The 19,740-nt window shown below is 45.4% G+C and overlaps 1 long non-coding RNA gene across 1 annotated transcript in view; it reads right to left on the reverse strand.

Moving 5' to 3' along the window:
- Positions 1 to 19,030, reverse strand: part of LOC309333290 — a 66,044-nt gene extending 47,014 nt beyond the window's left edge. The window contains exon 1 of the long non-coding RNA XR_014152452.1: positions 18,558 to 19,030. This is a non-coding gene — a long non-coding RNA (uncharacterized lncRNA). The remainder of the gene's footprint in view (positions 1 to 18,557) is intronic.
- Between the last annotated feature and the right edge of the window lie 710 nt (positions 19,031 to 19,740).

A 19,740-nucleotide genomic window follows, 5' to 3' on the forward strand; every position in this document is an offset into this window, starting at 1 on the left:
TATTTTTTGACACCCTTGGTCATGAGCCAAGTGTGATTCTCGAACTCTGAATGCTGACTTTGCCAAATCCATACAGGCCCTTTTCATCTCTCATGCTCAGGAAGTAGCAGCCACAGCTTAGGAGAGGATTTTTCATTTGCTCCTTTTCCATGGGGTGGGGAAAACTCAACACTTTAATCTTGTCTTATTTTTATGCAAATTGGGTGGTCCAAAACAAGGAGAGTTATATCTGCACCCTCTCTTTAGCACAGATGGCCTGCAGGAGAATTTCCTGTCCTTAAAAGTAAAACTGAACCCGTGAGTAGAGTGAAGAATTGGATTTTTAAAACGTCTTATTTGGCATCGAACGGGGGAGGTTCAAAACAGGAAGTCCGCCTTCCCCTTTTGTAAATAGACTGAAGCGAAGAGGCTGCAAGCTAAAGTCTTGGAAAGCCTATTCTAAAGGACTACATTTCCATCAGTAAAAAACATCTAACCCCCCCTTGGAAGCAGGAGAAGAGGGGGGAGTGTTGGATCGTATATGCCTGCAGGAGAGAGTGAAGGAATTTAGAACACTACCGCTCCGAACCTGGAAACGGGCTGCCAGTAAGATTGACGTGCTTTAAAATGTTTATTCACTGCAAATAGAACGTTCATTGACAGCTTGCCAAATAAGAGAGATACATTGTTTTGACTGTCTCCGTCTGATTTTAAAAAGTAACTGAAAACTGAAACTAACTAACTTTACTGCTTGAACTGCATTTTAAAAGGGGACATTCCGGACTGTTACAAATTGCTACTGTTTCCCTCTAGAGGAAGTTTTTGAAACTGTCACAGGAGCTGGATTAGGTAATTTCCAGCTGTAAGATAAAAACTGTGTGACAGTGGGACTGACCTTGAACTCTTTAAGTGTTATGGCAGATGGAAAGGGAAAGATAGACCAGTCAATCCCAGAAAAAACAACAAGGTCTGGGAAGTCTTGGCAGCAACCTAGGAGAGCCTCAACATCAGGTCCCCCTGCTCCCTCAGCGGCTGCATCAGTACATTCTAAATCAAGAGGAATGTCAACAGAAGAGGCATTAGCGGCTGCATTGGGCAAGATTAATGACGCATTGGAACAGCTTAACAAGAAAGCAGACGCGACAAATGCGAAAGTGGATGCTGCAACTATTAAAATTGATTTAAATACAGAAAGTATAAATAATTTGGGACAAAAGGTGAATACTAATACAGAAACCATCCAGAAATTGATACAGGAATCTACTTTGATTCGACAGACCGCAGAGGAAGCCAGGGAAAAAGTTGCTGTTGTAGAAGATAAAGTAACACAACTGGAGGCAGAGAGAGTCCCAGATCTACAGAGGCAACTTGATGACCATAAGCTGACGCTTTCTATGATTGAGCTCAAAGAAAAACAGACAAATTTGAGGATTAGAGCTGTACCTGAACTGGAGAAGGACAGTTTGATAGAATTTCTCACGCAGGAATTTGCTGATTTTGGGGAATTGGACTTGGAGCAAGAGGAATTCAGAATTGTGAGTGCCTTTAGACTCGCAAGAGGGGGGAAAAAGGAAAGAGTGGAATAAGAGACTGTTTGATCACCCTTCGAACTAAAGAAGAGAGAGATAGAATTTTGGGTTGGCACTATTTGAAGACTTTGGAAATACAACAGTCAAGAGTGGAAATTTTTAAAGACGTTCCGAAATATCTTTTGGATCTTAGGTCTAATTATAGAGATTTGGTCGACCTGCTGAGAAGGAGTAAAATTATCTTCAGGTGGGAGTTTCCCCAAGGTCTATCTTTCAGTTTCAAAGGAAGGAAGATAAAAATAAGATCAGTAGAAGATAAAGTGAAGTTTTTGGATAAATACGAAGAAGATTTCCAGAAGGGACTTGGGAAAGAGCCAGAAGCACTGGATAGAAGACCACCAGACCGAGGACTAGAGCAAAGAGCATTGGACAGAAGATCATCAAATAAGGGAATATTGGATATATCAACATATTCCTTTGGACTGGATCCCCCAGTGAATGAGACACTAACAACACCAACAGAAGAAGAGCAAGCATTGGGTGCAGTTGGAGGAAAATCAGAGTAATTACACCATGGCGTTGCAAGTATTGAGTTGGAATGTTAATGGACTGAACTCCCCGGAAAAAAGGCGGAGAGTCTTCCACTTATTGAAAAAAGAACATTTGGACTTGATTTGTCTACAAGAAACACATGTGATAAGGCTACACAGGAAGATATTGAGCAATAAAAGATTGGGCCATGAATTTATTTCATCGGATAAAGTTAAAAAAAGAGGAGTAGTACTTTATGCAAAGGAGAGCCTATCACCGAAATTTATGTTTAAAGATGAACAAGGAAGATTTGTTGCAATTGAAATTCAATCAGAAGGAGAGAAATTTTTGATAGTAGGTATCTATGCACCAAATGAAGGAAAATCAGATTTTTTAAAGAAGTTACATGAGACTCTAATGGACTATATGGATTACAATATGATTTTGATGGGAGACATGAATGGAGTGGTGTCTACAAATATGGATAAGGCACAGAGACAGGTAGTCACCAAAGATGGTAGACTACCAAAAACTTTTTTTGACATGACTGAAAATATGGATTTAGTTGATATTTGGAGAATGAAGAATCCTTTGGGAAGAGAGGGAACTTTTTTCTCTGAAGCTAAAATGACATGGACAAGAATTGACCAAATTTGGATAACTAGAGGTCTGGTTCCGAAAACTAGCAAGGTGGAGATATGCCCCAAAACTTGTTCTGACCATAATCCGGTGAAGATGGTTAGAAAGGACCAACTGGTTAAAGGTATACAAGTGGGAGCTAAACAGTATAAACTGAAAGCATTTGCTGATGACCTAGTATTGACTTTACAGGAGCCAGAATCTAGTACTAAAAGGGTATTGGAACTGATTCAAGAATTTGGACAGGTAGCAGGTTTTAAGTTAAACAAAATGAAAACTAAGGTTTTAGAGAAAAATTTAACTGTGAATGAGAGAGAGAAGTTCCGGGAGGAGACAGGATTAACATTGGTTAAGAAAGTGAGATATTTAGGGGTTAACATGACTGCTAAGAATGTGAACTTGTTTAAGGATAACTATGAAAAATGTTGGATTGAAGTGAAAAAGGACTTAGAAATATGGCCAAATTTGAAGTTATCATTGCTAGGTCGAATTGCTGTGATAAAAATGAATGTATTGCCAAGGATGTTGTTTTTGTTTCAAACTTTGCAAATTTTGGATAAGACAGATTGTTTCAAGAAGTGGCAGAGAGATATTTCCAGATTTGTCTGGCAGGGCAAGAAGCCTTGAATAAAATTTAAGATATTAACTGATGCTAAGGAAAGAGGTGGATTTGCCCTGCCAGACCTTAAACTTTACTATGAATCAGCTGCTTTTTGCTGGCTGAGAGAATGGCTGCTTCTTGAAAATACTGATGTGCTAGACTTAGAAGGTTTTAACAATGTATTTGGTTGGCATGCATATCTGTGGTATGATAAGGTAAGAGCACATAAAGCGTTTAAAAACCATATTGTTAGAAAAGCATTGTTTAATGTTTGGATAAGATATAAGGATTTGTTAGAAAATAAAACCCCAAGATGGTTGTCACCAATGGAAGCAAAGGCACAGAAAAAACTCAATATGGAGGGCAAATGGCCGAAATATTGGGAAATTTTGGAACAAGATGGAGACAGAGTAAAACTGCAGGGTTTTGAAAAATTAAAAAACAAAGTGTAAGATTGGCTCCATTATTACCAAATAATGGAGGCATATAACTTGGATAAAAAGGTTGGCTTCCAGGTGGAAAAATCAAAATTGGAAACAGAATTGTTAGACCCCAAAATTAAGAATCTGTCAAGAATGTATAACTTGCTGTTGAAATGGAACACTCAGGATGAAACGGTGAAATCTGCTATGATTAAATGGGCACAAGATGTCGGACATAACATTATGATGGCTGACTGGGAACAGTTATGGACCACAGGTATGAAATTTACGGCATGTAATGCCCTAAGAGAGAATTTAATGAAAATGATTTACAGGTGGTACATGACACCAGTCAAGCTTGCAAAAATTTACCATTTGCCCGAAAATACATGTTGGAAATGTAATGAGACTGAAGGTACATTATTTCACCTTTGGTGGACATGCCCAAGGATTAAGACATTCTGGGAGATGATTTATAATGAAATGAAAAAGGTATTTAAATATACCTTTCTGAAGAAACCAGAGGCCTTTCTCCTGGGCATGGTCGGCCAATTGGTGCTAAAGACGGACAGAACTTTCTTTATGTATGCAACAACAGCAGCAAGAATACTCATCGCGAAGTATTGGAAGACACAAGATTTACCCACCCAGGAAGAATGGCAGATGAAGCTGATGGACTATATGGCATTGGCGGAAATGACTGGCAGAATCCGAGACCAGGGAGAAGAGTCGGTGGAAGAAGATTGGAAAAAATTTAAAGATTATTTACAGAAATATTGTAAAATTAATGAGCTTTAGAAAAATGGTGGAATGAAGTTATATGGCTTTGGCAGAAATGTTATAAGGAACTAGGTACAGAAAGATTGTTAATTTATTAAAGGGGGAAAAAAATAACGTTAGAATATGTTAAGATTAATTACAGGACAGAAAACAGAGGAAGATGGAAAGGAATTGCTGAAACAGTTAAATAGAAGTGGAATACAAAAAGGGAGGCGTGAGGAAGTCAATGAAACAAGTGAATGAAAGCCAAGTTTGAAAATATTGGAAGTGTTTTTAATTGTTTTTGTTTTGTTTTGTTAATTCAATGTTCTACGTAGTGTTTTTGTTTTTGTTTTTGTATTGTATTATATTGATTTGTTTAATTCTTTTTCTTTCTTTTTGTAATCTTTAAGCTCTTAATAAATATTATTTCAGGAAGTTGAATGGAATCAGTTCCGGGAGCCAAAACGTTCAAAAACTAAGCTGTTTGAAAACAAGGGTACAACTGTATTTATTTTTTGGTTTTATATTTTCATTTTACTTTGTGAAACACCCTGAGACCTGCGGGTATAGGGTGGTATATAAATTCAATAAGTAATAAATAAAAGCAAAAAAAGAGGACAGCCTGAGGCACTGCCAGCCCGAGCTGGGAAAAGAGGTGTGCGGGGTCGCCACTGCCATGCCCTGGACATTTCCTTTAAAATGTAAAATAATTGCCCAGATAGGCATGTTGGTCCCCAAAAAGAGGACATGTCCGGGTTTCCCCAGACATATGGCAACCCTAAATTGTGGTGGAAGATGACCCTGAAAATACTGGCAAAGCCTTGTATGGTACGGCATGGAAAGGGGAACTAGAATAAAGGACTGAAGGGGCTGCATTAGTGAGGTTGTTAGAGCAAGTTTCCTTGGAATGAGGCTCAGTGGAGACTGTGGTGTCTTTATGATATATGGTTTATTCACACACATATACAACCTGAGCCGAAAATGGAGAGGCTCACAGCATTAACACCCCAGAAGGTTTTGCTTCTTCCAGTTACAGCCTTCGAATCAAGAAGAAATCAAGCATGGCTCTCTCTCTGTGACTTCTGCCAACTTCCAGCCCAGCTCTCTCACACAACTCTGACCTTTTCCTTTCTCATTCCCAGCCAGGCGAGGGAGGAGGCCCACCCTCATTTGCCCTCTGGCACAGAGCAACCACAAGGTACATAGGTGGCAACTATGACCCTTGCTTGGTTAATTCATCAATGGAATCCTCCATTAGATTTTCACCCTTGCAGACTAGCTCCCAAACTCACAAGGCTGAGGGACTAGGCAACACCAAGGCTATTTCAAAACCAGTTTTTAGGTGCATTTAGCTTTGTGTTCTATAGCTTTTAGCCCAATATTGATTGATGGGGAATGGAGGCTTATTTTGGGATGGTTTGTGGTGCACAGCCCTGTCTTGTCTTGTCCTCTTGTGTGTGTGTGTGTGTGTGTGTGTGTGTGTGTGTGTTTTCCCAAGGGCTTTTTGCTTGTTCACCGGGATCCTTCAGAAGGAAGAGACAAAAGAGGAGTAGTGACATTTTCCTGCAGGTACCATCTTATCGGGGGGCCCTTCTCTGCTATCTTTTCAATGCCTACTTCCTCTTCCTCTTTCAAGAAGCCTTCTAAGGAGAGATTTTTCTTAGTCTGCTTCTGTGTAGGAACTGTTTTTGGATGTTTTTGGTTGTTTAACTGTTGTGTCTTTGCTGCCCTGGACTCCTTTGGGAGGAAGGGTGGGATATAAGGATGCCGAGTAGTGCCTCCTGCCCATAACTGAAGGTTTTGTGGAGGCGCCATAGCCTCAGTGTGTCAGCACCTGCATTGCATGCAGAAGGTCCCAGGTGCAGTCCCTAGCACCTGCAGTTAGAAGCTCAATGTAGGTAGGAGCCTCTCTCTGCCCAAGACCTTGGAGAGCTTCTGCCACTCAGGCTGGAAGTGGGCAATACTGGGCTAAATGGATCAATCAGGTTTAGGATCAGGGACTTCCTTCTCTTCAATGAGCTACCTTCCCAGGTGGATGAGCCCCACGGCTCGTCACTTCCCTCTACAGCACGGGCAGAAACCACCTTCTTGACTGTTGGACCCCCTAGTGGTCTCATCTGCTCAATTGGCCGGAGCCTGGCTGTCAGGGCTGATTCAGCTGCAGTTCAGCATCAAAACTCAGAGATGAGCAGTAAGGTGGACTCTTTCTTCAGAGAGACAAAACCCGAGAGAGAAACTCCACAGGCAGGACTAGCCCCAGTTGCCAGAACGGAGGATCTTAGCCTCCTCCTAAGGTAGGGCTATCAGACATCAACAGCTTCTGGGTCTTCCTTTAAGAAGCTCAACAATTTGGGGGTCTTCCTAAAAATAGCTCCACAGCTTTCGGGGTGTCTTGGTTTCTACTTTTAGAAATATGGCATCCCTATCCTAAGGCTCCTCCCCAGTCGGCTGACTTCCCAACAGTCATGGAGGGGCTCTCTGTGCCTTTTGTTCTGCTACATGTAATGCCTCCCTTGTTCCTGGGGACAGAGGAGGAGGGGAGAAGGGAACAGTGGACATGGCAGGTGCCTGGGGATCTCTTGCAGCCTCAGCCTCCTCCTCCTCCTCCTCCTCAGCTGCCTCAGTCTCCCTTAAACCTGTTGCTTGTTTAGCCTCCAAGCCATCTGCTCCCCCTTCTTCTTCTTCTTCTTCTGACCTGTCTCCTGCATCCCACCAGAAGTCTCCTGGCTTGGGGCCTTCCCACTTTGATGCTTCCCGGGGGGGGGGGGTGGTCCCTGGCTGTAGCCTCCCGCCATTCCTCCTCCTCTAGCCAGTACCCGACACTAGCTTTGCATGCAGGGGAAGCCCCTAACTCACTGAGGGTTTGAGCCCCATCAACTCCCCTCACCTGGTTAGCCCGCCAATTGAAGCCATTCCTGAGGTGTAGCTGCTGCTGCAGACTGACAGTTTCTAAGAGCCGCAGGTGAGAGCTGTAGTGACCAAAGGTGGACAAACTACCCCAGAAGGAGCACAACGTGCCCCCCACCAGAGGTACTACCCCTCCCCTCGCAACCTTGAGTCATGAAGGACAGAGAGTGGAGAGTTGGATGTGTGTAGAAACCAGCCTCCCTTAGGAAAACAAAGTTTACATTCATCACTCCACCCACTTTCACCTGTGGCCCCTCCCACCACAGGCACACGGCCCCTGGAAGGCTTCCCAGAGGAGAATATGGCCCTTAAGACTGAAAAAGAGTCCCCAACTCCAAACTAGTGATGAACTGCCATTGATGGCTCCAGCTGGATGTTGAAATCTCCCTCGAAGCTCCTTCTCAGATCCATCTTCCCTTTCAACAACTGGCTTCCTCCTGCAGGTCAAACAGTCCCCTCAGTACAAGGACCCATTGTTTCTCCATGTGCATTTTCAGCAGCCTCCCATGTGACTGCCAGTGATATCATTTTTCCCAGTGATATCATTTTTTTTTTTTTTTTTGCTCTGAATCTGTGGGATGTAAAACACAGGAGCAGTCAATGACAACATTCCTAGAGTGTACATGTTAGAACATGGGGAGGGATGTCTGTCCAGCAAGCAGGTAAACTTCCTGGGGACGGACTTCCTCTGCATGTGACCAGAGGTGGGTGTGGCCTCACCTGTGCAGGTAATGATAAAAGCACAGGGGAGGCAGCCATTCTCTCTCTTGCCTCTTGCCTCTCTCTCTGCCATCTTCCTTCCATGAGGAAACATCTAAGGATGCTCTCTTGGCTCCCAGCCAAGAGAGGAGATAAGGGCTATCTTGCTATAAGATAGTTTCTAAGTGTATGTAACCTTTTTAAGCCTGCCTACCTTCTGGGATCATATTGTGAACAGAACGTGAGTAAACTCTTTTATACTTTTATAAAGACTGTGTCGTGTCTTGTATTTTAAGAGGGAACAAAGGGGAAATTACCAGAGTAATTATTATAGAGGTTCTAGCGAACCTGTGCAAGCGTTAACCGTTGCGAACTTAAAGGGGAATGTCATAAACTCTGCTGATATTTTGGGAACTTGTTAGCACAAGTTGGATAAGGATATAATTAGTCAATATATCCTCTCCTGCACCCCAGAACATTCCCACAGAATCTTCATCTGTGGAGGAGAAATGACCACGGTCCTTTCAAAATTTCCCATGTATTCGTAGGAACATCACCTGTCTTGGCAAAAAGGAAGGAACCAATGTCTCAGATGCAAGCCCTTTAATCTGGAATTGCTATTCTTAACTCCATGTGGCTGGGGTGTTCTGGGGCTTCTGTACCTTGAACTAATAATTTCTTGTTTGCATGTTCTACCCCAGCTGCTGCTCCCTGTTCAGTTCAGCTGGGGGATTAATTATGCGTTGTCATTTGATTCGTCAGGGTCTGTTCCATACATGCCGGGTGGATAAAACGACTAATTCATGTCATGTCTAACTGGTTTGAGCGAAAGGCTTCTCAGAAGTTAGGGCATGTCATAAAAGACAGCAATGTACAAAAGCGGGTGGTGGGTGGACATTAAAATCAGTCCAAAGAATTAAAATGTCTGGGTGCTCAAGAAATGTTTAAATGATAGCACAGAGCTGTTGGCATAAAAAAGGTCTTCAAGAGATGCCTGAAAGTCAGCATTTCATTACAGATCAGCCTTCTCACTGATTCAGTCACTTTTGCAGACAGCTCAACTTCTGCAACCAATGACCTCCTGCAGAGTGTAGCCACAAAAGAGAGTTTGGGGAGGACTGTAGGACAGGCTTGCAGTTCATTCAGGGCAGAAGCAATGGGAGAAGGGCCATAGCTTAGTGGTAAAGCACCTGCTTACATGCAGAAGCTCTCAGGTTCAATCTGTTGTATCTCCAGGTAGAATGTCCTCTGTCTGAAACCCTGGAGAGTTTTTGCCATCCATTGTGGACACCACTGAGCTAGATAGAGCCATAGTGGGACTCAGTATAAGGCAGCCTCCTATTGTCCCAGCAACAAGCCTTTGCCACGCACAGAGGACTCCTTAAAGACATGAAATAAATAAAGCTGCCCTGGAAAGGGATGCTGAAAATGAGTCACAATTAGAAAGCCCTGGGACAACAAAACACTCGGACACAGTGCCTTTAAAGCACGGACCTGGGCCTAGGAAGCATGGGGCACCAGGTAACTGTGGCTGAGCCTTGAGAGACTGCTGTCCAAGGTGCTGAATACAAAGATGCAACTGTTAGAATGCCAAGGGGCATGATGGTGCTTTGAATGCATAAAGCAGATGCGGCCTAACTTGCACAGTTGCAGAATGAACTGAATTGAGCTGGAAGAAGCAGGACTACATGGGATGTAGAACGCTATACAGGAAATGGCTCGGGGTGGCCCACTGGGAGAGGCACATGGTGCAAAAAGCGGCAGTTTCAACCCATTCATGGGAAAGAGAGCTCTGAAATCCTGGAGAGCAGCTGCTGGCTGTGGCAGACCATACAGAACTAGATGGCCCAGTGGTCTCACTGGCTTTTCAAGCCAGAACACAGCTTCAGCACCCCCAGGACAAACCCATTTTTAATTCCCCAAACTCTTACTAATCAGAGTTTCGTTTTTAAAGCGACAGTAGTTCAAAGCATTGACTAGGGGCTTTTCAATGTTCAAAGGCACTTTGGATGCCTTGACTTGCAATCCTTACAACAACCCTGCAGAGCAGTTCAGTGTTATCTCGAGTTGCAGAATAGCGAGGCGCGATGCCGAGGCGGACGCAGGGTGGCCCACCTAAGGAGTTCATGGTAGAGGGACCTGATGAGGCCAAACTCCGTCTTTTGCAGCCCACTCCTGCATATTGTAATAAACAAAAATCTGCCCTTATTCCCTTATGGGGAACACAAGAGCCCTTCTAGAGTCCTTTGTAGGTTCTCCATAGGTCGGAGAAAATAACAGAGGCCAAGCAGAGAAGATTGAGAAGCAAAGCAGCTAGCAAGCCTGATCTTTATTGAACTGTTGCAACAGGGTGCTCCCCCCCCCCCCACAGAAGAAGGGAGGAGAAGGAGGAGGACTCCGAACAAAGATGTGCCTGCCCTTATAGAGACATTTTAAATTGCCCGCCCTGGAGTCCAAGGCCACCCCTAGACACATCATACCTTCATCACAGAAGGGGTGCAACTCAAGACCACCCCCCCAGATACATTGTACCTACATCACAGAAAGGGCGGTCTACAACAGACATCTGAGTGCGTTGTTTACCTCCTGTCTGGCAGGTTACCTGTTAGTGCTCACTTGATTGGGTACCCTGGGGAGCCTGGCCAGTCTTTTGTAATGACAAAGACTTCGTTCCTGAGCCAGGTCCCAGGCTCAGCCTATGTAGGAGTGCAAATATCCAGAGATGTAGTGATCAGATGGGATTACTATGAGGAATTATAAAAGACCCTGATGCTGGGAAAGATGGAAGGCACTAGGAGAAGGGGATGACAGAGGACGAGATGGTTGGATCGTGTTCTCGAAGCTACCAGCATGAGTTTGACCAAACTGCGGGAGGCAGGAGGGCCTGGCGTGCTCTGGTCCAGGGGGTCACGCAGAGTCAGGCACGACTAAACGACTAAACAACATCTAGTTTTGATTGGATTAACGGGGTAACGAGGTTTCGATTGACTCAGTCCGTTGTTCTCGCAGCGGGAGCTGTCATCACCTTGTCAGCGCTCAGTGGAGCGTGCAAAACAGCTGGAGCTGAGCTGCCTCTGCAGAGCCATGGCATTGCTGCGATTGGCTGAAGGGCTACATTCAACACCATCTGATTGGCTAGAGCGCATCCTCATGCAAATACATTGTTCATTCATAAAATACATCGATCGTGTATAGCATCGGGATACGGGGTCAGAAATGGCGCTTTCTTCTCGGGGTTTCGGACTTTTGTGCAGTGCTTGGTGCAACGTTGTGACGGGGCGAGGGGAGTCCTAGTGTGGCAGGGTTCCCTTGAGGTCATCGCCTCGGGCTCTACGTCTCTTACTCGGGAGTAAGACTTTGTTCATATGCCCCCCCCTCCATTCCGTAACACTCTTCATATGGACTTCATGGAGTGTGCACTCTTGCAGGGTCTGCTTCCAGAAACTACCATTGCAGATGTATATATTTTGGCAGAAATGGTTTACAAATATGCACGATGGCAAGCAGGCAGACAGGAACAGTTATAAATCAACCTTGGTCCTGCCTAGCCTGGAAGCTGTTTCCAACTAGTGAACTAGAAACCTTTCAGCAACATTTACAACCATCTACAAAGCCCAAAGTTTGTATTTTCTTGAGCTTTCTTGAGGCTCTGTGCTCGCAAGTGTTCTAGTGACTTTCAGGTAACTTGGAAAGCATGGTAATGATGTCTTGGTTCTGAAGAATGATATTTCCCCCAGTCTGACTTAGTTATCCTGGTGATGATTCAGCTAGATGTTGTACACGCTGACCATATTCCAGAAGGGGTTGGTTGTCTTGGCCTTGCTTGGGCTTACTGAGATCTGTCTTCTCCCTATAGGTGCTCATTCTAAAATGGATAATTGTAACGTTTGACTTCATTGATCAGAAGGAAAATATTAATGCTCTCTATGGTTTCTTCTTCCGCTTCTTACAATATGAGAAATTGGTAAGATAAAAAGGAATGTGTTATTTTGAAGGAACTCGCTTTTATTCTGACATTAACCCAAATCAAACAATAAAGAGTACTTTCCGACCACACAACAGGACACCATGTGAAAAGTGGGGCCTTAAAAAAACCTCTCCCATTTCCTTCCTTTTCCTGTCTTGTTCCTTCCCAATGGGCGCCGGTCGCAGCGCCCCCCGGGGGCACAGCATGTTCAGGCAGGCAGGCAGGCAGCTATCCGATGTTGATCCCGCCCGTTCCTCCCTCCACCCCCCTCAAAGACAGCCGCGCAGACAGCTATCCGATGGAGGGAGGGAGGAGAATCCTGTTCTGCATAGCTATCAATTCGGGTGTGATAGTCTTATGTTTGCATACTTATTGGAAAATAAAACTAATTTATTTTAGAGCTTGTATTTGTGTGTATTCATGGTATCATTTGTAGACCCAGTAGATGGCAGTGTGGTGTGGAGTGTTTTTGGCAGCTCATGAAAGGATAGAGGGTGGAACGTTGACCGTTCAAAGGCACTATAAGCAATATATATATCTCCACATTTTCCTAGCTACGTTTTCCCATAAAAGTATACACTCGAATACATTTATATCAAATACATTTGGAAGAAGTGATTGTTACATTTAAGGAACATTCTCTAGGCGATGAGATTGGGGGGAAATACAAAAACCCATTCGGATACATTTGGATACATTTAGAAAAGTCCAGCATTTTGAGGAAAAATACATTTGAGTTGAAAAATACATTCAGATCCATTCTTAAAGTCAATGAGAAAGATACAGCAAAAAGAATACAATTCGATACAGCAAAAAACGATCCATTCCCCAAGGCACCGTTGACCTTCTTGTAGGGTTTGAAGGCAGAATACGATCTATTTGATATTGGTAGGGTCCGTCTCCTTCATTCCCCTCTCTGACCCTGACTCTCTTACGACACAGGGACCATCCCAGAGTGTGGGAACAACTTCTGCTGGTCCGGCCTGATCCAATGCAGCGGGGCAAAAAGGAGGCTGGCTTCCTGTCCTCAAGGCCGAGTTGGAGTCCAGAGAAGGAGCCTCGTCCACAATCGGCAATTGGCTACCTTTGTCGAAGTAGCCAAGACTCTCAGACTTCCAGAGGGAAAGGAGGAGTCTGTGAGAAGCACCAGGAGCCCCTGAAACTCTTTTGCAAGGAGGATGAAGCCCCCATCTGTGTGGTTTGGGGCAGATCCAAGAAGCACCAACACCACGAGGTGATTCCTCTGGAAGAGGCTGTCGAGGAATACAAGGTACCTTGAGGGGGAGAAATAGCTGTGTATTCTTCTTGGCAGGTGATCTTCTTAATTCTCAGATCCAAAGTAGGCATGGTATTACTTGGTGGTTGTTTATTACCTTAGGAGCAGCCAAGGGGAAGCCTGAGGGCTGCTGGGATGGCTGGGAGGAGGGAGTCAAAGTCTTTCTCTCTGCCAGGGGGGCCAAGGGATCTTCCCTTGAAATACAGCAGCTTCAAAGATTTGGGTTGGGACCATGGCAGGGAGAGAAAGGGTTAACCTCATCCACATCCCCCAGCAAGGTTGCTTTGTACATATTTAGAACACTACAAATGTGAATTGCACAGGTCTCCTTTGGCTAGCAGGATGCCTCCTCAATACCCTGCAAAGCAGATAGCAGCAAGGGGTCAGCTGCAAGGGGGTGGGGACTGGGGGCTCCTTTTCCCTTCTGGGGTACCTCAGAGCCCATATAGAGTCCCTTTGTAGCTTCTCTATCGGTAGGAGAAAATAACAGAGGCCAACCAGAGAATATTGAGAAGCAAAGCAGCTAGTAAGCCAGATCTTTACTACCTGTTGCAACAGGGTGCTCACCGCCCGCCCCCCCACGCAGGAGGGAGGAGGAGACCCTGAACCAAGTCCTTATATAGACATTTGAAATTGCCCACCCTGGAGCCCAAGACCACCCCTCCATACATCATACATACATCACAGAAGGGGCGGCCTACAACAGACTCCTGTCTGGCAGGAAACCTGTTGATGGGTTTACCTGGCTGTTCATGGGTTTACCTGCATATTCTTTTGTGATGAGAACTACTTACGGTATTTATGTATGTGTTTATATCTTAGACCTTCTAATTCTCCTAACACCAGGAATTGACCAGATGGTGCAGGATGCCCCCCCCCCCCAGTATCTGTTGGAAGCAGATTTAGCAGTGGGGGGTGGAAGCACCTACTGGTGGGGAGCACACTTCTTCAGGGGATGCTTCCTCCTCCTCCTCCTCCTCCTCTTCCCACTTCTCCCTGGGGCCTCAAGATGAGAAGTCAGGCTGGAAGTCTCCTCGGAGAAGACAAAGGAGCAAGCATGGCTGCCTTTCCTCTTCTCCAGACCAGTTAGTTGGACTAGAAACCTTTCCCATCCCAGTTCTGCAGCTGGGGTGCCGCGGGAGACACTGGCCTCTGTCCCTCTTTCCTTCCCTCCCTCCCTCCTCGGATGCCATCTCTGCCTCCCCAAGGCTTGCCCAGCTGTTCTCCCCCAGAGAATGGTGCCTCTGGGGCTGGCCAGGGGGTGTGGGCTGCCAGGAGCTGAGGCGGCCTCAGAGGAAGCAAGCAAACTGGCGAGGGGCCCTTGCTGTTGGGAATGGACAGGCAAGTCCCAGGCCCCTGGGGGGCAGCGGGGGCAGCTCAGAGACCAAGAGGAGGACTCCTAAGGAGAGGGGAGAGGAGAGGAGGCTGAGAGAGCACTCCGCAAGGGCTCCGGAGGGAGTCTGCTCGGCAGGGGCTGGGTCCTACCGCACCGGCGATGCGGGGACCCTTAAAAACCACGGCCAGAGGAGGCCGTGGACATGGAGACTCGGCTGGCACCGTTAGCGCCCTCCCGACTCGTGAAGGAGCCTTTTTAAAGGCTCCGGATCGGGTGCCGGGGAGAAGCGTGGTGCTTGAGTTCTCTGCTATCCCTGCCGAGCGCAGCCGCATGCCATCCGGCGGAGAGCGCTGACTTCTTCTATTGAAAATTCGGATCTAAAAGAAGAACCCGTGAGTAAATTGGAATATGGACTAAAAAGAGGGGACAAATTTTTAAAATTTGGAGCGAACGGGGGAGGTGGAAAAAAGGAAGTCAGCCCCCCCTAAATTGTAGAAGAGCCAAAACAAAGGAATGGATAACTAAGATCGAGAGTAACCTAATTTCACCGAATTAGCAACTTCGCGAGGGAAATTTATAAGATTGAGCCGGAGGAGAAAAGTGGAATTTGTATTAAAAAGCAACACCCCCCCCCGGAACCCCTGGAGCGATTCGTGAAAATGCCTGGAGAAGAGCACGTGGAAATGCTTGGAGAAGAGTAACGGAGGTTTTGACAGGTTTTGACAGCCGTCAAGGAGCTGTCAAAACGGAAGAATGTAACAGAGACTTGGTTATGGACTTTGCCGGTTACATTTGATATAAGTTGAGTATAAATTGTTTCAAATTGTCTAAATAAGGATAAACAAGCTATTTGGACTGGTGGATGGGCTTTGGAAGGGAACTTTGTTATGGGAATCCATCTAGAGGAGCTGAGGGATATTGCATGTGTTTTTGACAGGAAACTTGTGCAGTTGAATAGAACTTTTAATCTCCTGGGAAACTGCAGAAATGGAACATTATTTTGTCTACAGAGGTCTACACACTATAGGAAACAATGGAACTATCTGTTGGAAAATGAAAGGATCATGATGTAATGTTTTGTTCCTGAACAACAAGCCTCTGCAGGGATATTAGAAACTTTTGGAGAAAGAACATTTCTGTGGGAGAACAGAGAAACAAAAAGGAGGAGAATGGCCGACAAGAAATAAGGAAACAACAAGAACTGGACAGAAATGGGAAAGGGGACATTTGGGATATCCAGATTTGACAAGCTTATGGAATTAAAATTGGAGTTTCTACTCCTGGATATAAAAATCTGGATAGAAGAAATGGACCCTCTTCTCGATAGACTTTTTTTTAGGATTGGACATTCGTAATTAAATGATTGGACATTCGCAATTAATAAGACTGGCAAAGAATCAGAGGGATGTGTGTTTAATGTAATGTGGGAACTCCAGGAAGATATTAGAGATGGAGGGCTAGGAGAAACGTAACAGGGAAAAAGGGGAGGGAAAGTTGGAATCCAAAGGTTGTAAAATTATTATTTAATTCTATGTTGTCGTTTTTTATTTGTATTAAAGGGGGAAACTCGTGGAAGGGAATAGATCAAGCTTAGGGGGATGGGAATTACGCTAAACTGGGTAATGGAGGATGATTGCAATTTGGGGACAAGAATTTGTTGAACCTAATTGTTTATTTGGAAGATTTGGAATACATGAGGGGGTGGGGAGGGGAAGTCCTAGTTATTGGAAAAAGTTTATAAATTGGATTTAATTTGTTTTAATTTGGAAAATCTTAATAAAAATTATTTAAAAAAAAAAGAGAGAAGTCAGGCTGGAAGTCTCCTCGGAGAAGACAAAGGAGCAAGCATGGCTGCCTTTCCTCTTCTCCAGACCAGTTAGTTGGACTAGAAACCTTTCCCATCCCAGTTCTGCAGCTGGGGTGCCGCGGGAGACACTGGCCTCTGTCCCTCTTTCCTTCCCTCCCTCCCTCCTCGGATGCCATCTCTGCCTCCCCAAGGCTTGCCCAGCTGTTCTCCCCCAGAGAATGGTGCCTCTGGGGCTGGCCAGGGGGTGTGGGCTGCCAGGAGCTGAGGCGGCCTCAGAGGAAGCAAGCAAACTGGCGAGGGGCCCTTGCTGTTGGGAATGGACAGGCAAGTCCCAGGCCCCTGGGGGGCAGCGGGGGCAGCTCAGAGACCAAGAGGAGGACTCCTAAGGAGAGGGGAGAGGAGAGGAGGCTGAGAGAGCACTCCGCAAGGGAGGCTGTTCGAGAAAGGGGGAGGGGAGGCAAGCTGGGCAAGCAAGGGGGGACCTAACTGGTCTCCTGAGCCCCACAGGGGTGCCGCAGAAAGAAGGGAGTTGGTCCAGGGAGCCGTGGACCCAAAAAGGTTGAAAACCTCTGTACTTTTATTTCCTCCAGTAAATTACTTTGCTATTATAGCAAGGCCACTGGATCCAAGAAGCCAGTATAATATTCATCTCCTCTCTTTGTGTCTCAATCAAAGCTGAGTTTTCCCTTTTCTTGTCAGGGAGAGATCTGTCGCCGCCTGGAGATTCGGAGGAAAGAGAGAGGGGAAATTCTGGCCTATCAAGCAGACCTGGACAAGGAAAGCAAAGACCTCCTTGGAAGTGTCCCTATTCTTACTAGTGAGGGAACAAGCACTTCAAGAAGCAAGTCCGGACTGAGGAGGGAGGGGGAAATCTGCCCATTTCAACTTCTCCCCATTTCTCCTTTTTCCATATTGGTCTTGAAGGAATGGGTTTCTGTGTAGTAAGTTTAAAAACTGACTCAAACCCCCCCCCCCTTTGTTCTTTTAAAAGAGAGCACTTTTAAATGCGTAAAACTTGAACTGTTGAGCAAAACCATAATAAGGACACAACTGCATAAACAGTTCTGTCTTTTATCAGGACAGGCAAGGGATGGCCTTGGCTCTTCAGGGGAACAAAGAAAAGGCGTCAGAACTTTATCTTATGTGCTGACCACAAAAGACGCGCAGACCCACGTCTGGGAATAACGCCAGAGTGTGTTCTCGGAAATGGTGACCTCTGCCTCCCAGATAAGAGTAGGAAGAGGAAGATCCTTTTATGGTCAGAAGTACAGGAAGGAAGAGCCTTTTATGGCTGAGAGTACCAGAGCAGGAACATATGTGATGTCAACCTGCGTACGTAGGCCGACGTGGTTGGGCTCCTAGGGGAGGAGTGAGAGGGTGCCTGGAGGATATATAAACTGCATGAAACCTGTCATTTCTTTGGACTTGCTGTGGACTTGATCACGCAAGTGCCTTCTGCTATCCGGAGAGCAGAATAAACTCTTTCTTTGAACCAACCTCGGTGTCGTTTTGACTTCCTTCCTCCTGTCCCGGAGCAACGCAGACCCAATCGGTGAACTCCAATAAGGCTACAGTTTGTTATTTATTTATTATTCTGAAAATGAATCAAATGCTAGGGTGGCTACCTTCTCGTATAAATATTTTGGTACGTGCTTTGCCCTCATAAATACATTTTTTTGTGAACATTACCTGTCTGGGTCAACCTTGAAAAATTCAGAGGTCTGAATTTCAAAAGATTGCTGTTTTGGTCTCCATATTTTTCCAAGAATTGCGAATTAGGTAAGTTCACCTTTGAATGCAGCTAAATGGAGTTTATTTCCCATTGTTGTTTATCATGTGAAAAGCAGTCAAGGAGAAACCTGAGGACTTGTGAGCTGAGAGGGTGGAAGTGAGGCAAGGAAGAAGGGCTACCCCTATGCTATTCATATAATCAGTTATCAGAAATCAATATATTCATATATGCTCACACATAATCAAGGCTTACAGTATTTTATAATCCATTTTGAATCAAAGGGAAGCTGTGCCTTAGCTAACTGCATACTGCTTGAAACAGCAAAATTAGGAGCCGACCTTTCCCCTACAAACATCCGTGTACCCTGGACAAGGGGAAGACGTGAATCAGAGATTCTAGTACAAAATCCCCTCAGATACAGGCTAAATTAATCCACAGAACAGGAAGAGCAAAACCACAAAATCTCCAAACTCCCTGTCCTGTCATAACTAGGGGAGAGGTTAGACAGAGCGTCACTGCAAGCATCGGAAAGCAGAACTAGAACTCGGTGCTTGACCAGTGCTTGACCAGGAGCTGGAAGCATGGCAAGAAGCTTGCTAATTGGCTAATTTTCGCTGACAATATCGTGACTGTCTCATGGTTGTCTCATGATCTATGATTTGCTGTGATCCGCTCAGGTATAAAGACCTCTGGATTTCTGTCAGTCGGGGTCCCAGTTCCTTTTGGAAGAGATTCCAAACTGGGTCCTTATTGCCTGGCAATAAACTTCACCTTCTTATTCTCCATTGCTGAGTCTGCCTGATCCTTATTTAACACCAAGCGAGTACCTGCTTACGTTCACGTGCTTCATTTGGTGCCGTGCTCGGATCATACAGGCCAGTAGGGTATTTTTTTTACCCAAAAAGAGCCTTGCTCAGCTCTTGGGTGGGGGAACACGTCGGGGGGACCTTGTTTCGCATCCCGGCGCCAATCGGACATCATTTCCGAAGGAGAGAGGCAACCGCCTTCGGCGTGGACTCCCGTCAGGGCGAGGGCAACGACCGAGGGAGAATCTGAACGTGAGCCAACAGGAAAGGCGTGCCACGAAAGGAACTCACGGTGAGTAAAGATAAAAATGAGTGCCTGATCACCACTCTGAGCGACCCACTAGTATCCTCCTGTTAAAGGGGAAAGGATCCCAAAAGGGAAGGGAGGAGAAGCTGGGTCTGCCAAGGGATAGGAAAAAGGTTCTGCAGAAAAAGGTTGGGGAAAGGAAAAAGAAAAAAAGAAAAAACAGCTGGGGGGGTGAGAGAAAAAGCGCTGTGTGAGTTTCTTTGCCAAGGGTTTTCGCCGCAAGCAAAGGGGGGCGAAACGGCTGTGTGTATGACCGAATGAAAGAGTGTCCCGGGACTTGTGGTTGAATGAGTAAGGATTGTGTTTAAAAAGGAAGAGTGTTTGAAGAAAGGAAAAGATTGTGAGTAAGCGGAGAAGGGCTTAGAAAAGTGAGGGAGAAGTGTGCTGTGGTTTCCTTGTCCTATTTTTGAAAGCTGCCTGGCTGAAAGCGTTTTGCCTGG

Source organism: Podarcis erhardii, assembly GCF_964252035.2.
Source record: "Podarcis erhardii genome assembly, chromosome: W".
In the NCBI taxonomy this organism is placed as follows: Eukaryota; Metazoa; Chordata; class Lepidosauria; order Squamata; family Lacertidae; genus Podarcis; species Podarcis erhardii.